Here is a 3,807-nt window from a genome sequence, read left to right as displayed (position 1 = left end):
TGATTTACTGTATCAAATGCTTTTTGAAGACCCAATAACACCATTCCGCAGAGATTTCCACAATCTATTTCCCTGCGTATGGTGTCGGATAAATACAATAGGCATGATTCAGTAGAATGTGACTTCCTGAATCCTGATTGGAATTTAAACATGAGGTTGTTTTTATTCATGTTTTCATTGAATTGCTCATTGACCAACTTTTCAAAAATTTTTGAGACTGTGCACAAAATAGAAACTGGTCTATAGTTACCAGGATCATGGCTGTTTCCCGTTTTAAAAAGGGCCCTCTTGAGGTCATTTGGGAAAACACCCGATTCAACAGACAGGTTAAAAATATGGGAGATGTAAGGGGCTATTTGGGCAGCGGCATCTTGTAAAAACCGGGGGATAACCCATCTAACCCAGGGCCCTTAGAGCAGTCTAGCTGTAAGAGCTTTTTTTCCATCTCCCCTATCTCAACCTTCCGTAAAGAAAATGAGTTAGGCAGTGCTCCAAGTTTATTATAGAATGATTTCACCCTATCTATGCTAAATAACCCAGAGGAAGGATGGAGATTTGAGACCAGCTTTTCTGCTATAGAAATTAAGTAAGTATTAAAATGATTAGCAACCTCTTTCTTATTGAAATTCAGGACACCCTTAATTTTTAGTCCTGTGTTTCTTGGTTTCTTATCATTTGTCTTAGCGGCCCCCAATTCTTTTAAGGTCTTCCACAACTTTTTTGGGTTATCTTTATTATTTGATATATCATTCTTCTAATGGGTTGATTTTGTGTCTCTAATCAGTTCCTGAGTTTTATTTCTTACTTGCTTATGTAAAATAAAATCATCATGATTTTTAGTTCTATGAAAAGTTTTAAGTGCTTTTTCCCTGGTTTTAATAGCATCATGTATAACTTCGTCAAACCATGCGCTAGAGCGCTGTTTAACTCTGATCTGTCTGAGAGGGGTCACCTTGTTAATGACTTTTAAAAAAGTATGTTTAAACTGTGACCATGCTATGTTAACACATTAGGGCTGTCAACGAATATTCTAAATTCAAATATATATTCAAATAGTTTTTAAAAAACGAATTTCGAAGGTGAAAATTAATATTCGAATTAAAAAAAAAAAAAGTGGAAAAAAACACTCGTGGTAGCAGAGGCTGTCTGGCTGTCTGCTTTGCGAGTGGGCACGCTAGCGCACCAGAGGGTTCAGGGACAGGTCACAGGAGTCGCACTGTCTGGCACAGCGTCACTGCTGAAAGTTGACTTGTCTGGCATGGAAGATGGCAGAAAGTGCGGAGCCCAACTCTACCGCATCAGAGAAAGCGATTTTAACCCCCCAAAATCTAAAAAGCCATGTCTGGAAGTACTTTGGATTTTGGTCGGTAGGAGGTAAAATAGTTGAGCCACGAGATAAAGTTGTATGCAAGCTATGTAAAATACAGTTAGCATACCATTCGACCATTAGCAACATGAGGTCACATCTCGAAAATGTGCACCCAAATGAGCATGGCATAATGTGTGGAACTCCAGCTAAACAGTCACGTCTTGACACATATTTTGCACCGCCTGCCACAAGCTCTTTGTCTGCAACACGACAAGAGGTCATAACGGAGAAATTAATTTCGTTCATTTGTAAGGACATGAGACCAATCAGTGTCGTGGATGGGGTAGGCTTCAGGGAGTTCTGTCAAGCAATGGAACCGAGGTACCGTATCCCTATGCTACGACTGAATAGATATGCATGAATAAAGGTTAAATGCACTGCTTCCACTGGTTTGATTATTTTCCGTTTCATGTCAAGGAAAAGCTCCATGTTTACCACAGCACAGCTCGCTCGGAGCGTTCAATGTCGGTTCTATATAGGCTACTGTGAAACTTCAATTAATGTTAATAATATTTGTTTCAATCACTGAATGAAGCCTGCTATATTTGGGACAATAGTCGCGACCTTAAATTGCTTGCACAAAACTCTTGATCAGCACTAAAAATGTGTTTATTGTTGTTCATTTTAAACCGTTATGCGCACAGCCGCACATTGCGCAGAGAGCGTGAGGGTGAGAGAGAGAAAGTGCTCGAGCGAGCGAGCGTGAGGTCTGCCGTCTTGGCCATCATTTGATTTACTTGTTTTTGTGTAGGTAATACATTGTCAAATATGTTTAAACTTAAATAGACTACCTATACAAGTAGTTATGTCTCTTTGTATTAATTTGTCCTGTTATTGACGTAATGCACGTCATTGACAAAATGTGCGTCATTGACAAAATGCGCATGCGCAACCAGATCCGAATAGTTCGAATATTGTTTTTTTTAGAGGGAATATTCGAACGTCATTTTTCAGCAATTTTGACAGCCCTATAACACATGAACAATTTACCACCGGGGACCAATCCACCTCATCCACATGCATCTAGAAGGTTTCCTGGGAGTAATGTTTAAATGATCTGGATAGTACAGTCTTGTGAGAGTAAAAGGTTTTTTTTACCAGATTTTCTTGTGCAAAAAATTATATTATGATCACTTATGCCGTAAGTAATAGTACCACTTTGAGATATTTTAGATTTGTCTGAAACTAAAATCAAATCAATAATACGCTCACAAGTCTTGCTTATCCTTTCCAGACCAAAAGAGTGACACAGGTCCTCCAACATTTTACCAAAAGGATGAGCACAGCCCGATACATTTGTGTTCATATCGACCATTAACATCAGCTCTGAGCTCTCTTTGTCTGATAAGTTCAAGAGAACCTGTTCTAACTTGTCATAGAAGGTAGCATGGCCTGGCGGTCTGTAGCAAGCCCCTAATAAAATGGGATTGGTTTTTGGTAAACATATGTCCAACCAAACAATCTCTAAATCACTAGTAATGTCATCTCTATAGTTAAAGGCCACATCAGAGCGCACATATACACAAACCCCGCCCCCTTTTCTATTTCGGTCCTTCCTAACTATACAGTAATTATTAATGGCAATTTCCTCATCGCTTATAGTTTCATCTAACCAACTTTCCGTTAAACAGATAACCCCGACCTCTGATTGTTTCACCAATTGTCTAATTTCCTCAATTTTTGGTGGCAGACTGCTAACATTAAGATGTAGGAAATGTAAACCTTTCTTACTAAAAGTTGATTTAAAGTCCGATTTAAAGTCCACTAACGTATCCTCCGTCATGTGCATGTTGACCTGGTCGTCAAGATTCCGTGGCTTATTCCCACTTTCATTGAGGTGATGGGCACCGGAGATAGGAGACAAAAAAACCGTGTCGCTGTGGGACCCCGAACCACGAGCCCCTGGACCACCAGGAGCCGTCATCACGTCCCCACCGACGATCGGGATGTCGCCGAATCTCCGACACGACACATCCTCCGATGCACTGCCTCTGCCACAGTGAAGGGCTCCGGGAAACATGGAAAACGAGGCCGCAAACCTGCACCTCCGCCTTGGATTAATTAGCTGGGGGGCTAAGTTTGCCAGTTCACTGGTAGTCCCTCTGGCAGGTGAAGCCAGCTGAAGCTGTGCTGCATGGCTAACAGCAGGATCCATGCCAGTGGACAGCCAAGAATGTGGGCCCGGGTTTAGCTCTATATCCCCAGCCAAAAGCAACATAACCGTCATTTGTGCGAGACCCTTGTTAGCTGAGTGTCTTCTGTCTTTGTCCGTCAAGGACGGGACGCTGGCATAGCCATTTACCAACCACTTTGAGTATATTGTGTGTTGGCCTCCAGCCGCAGGGACAAACAAACACCCCTCAGCCCCCGAAGATAGGATTGCACGCCGCGTTTGAACAATCATCAAACACGCAATCATTATGGTAGCAACCATCCAT

The sequence above is a fragment of the Sander lucioperca genome, chromosome 16 (genome assembly GCF_008315115.2).
Source record: "Sander lucioperca isolate FBNREF2018 chromosome 16, SLUC_FBN_1.2, whole genome shotgun sequence".
In the NCBI taxonomy this organism is placed as follows: Eukaryota; Metazoa; Chordata; class Actinopteri; order Perciformes; family Percidae; genus Sander; species Sander lucioperca.
Note: the sequence above shows the minus strand (reverse complement) of the source record.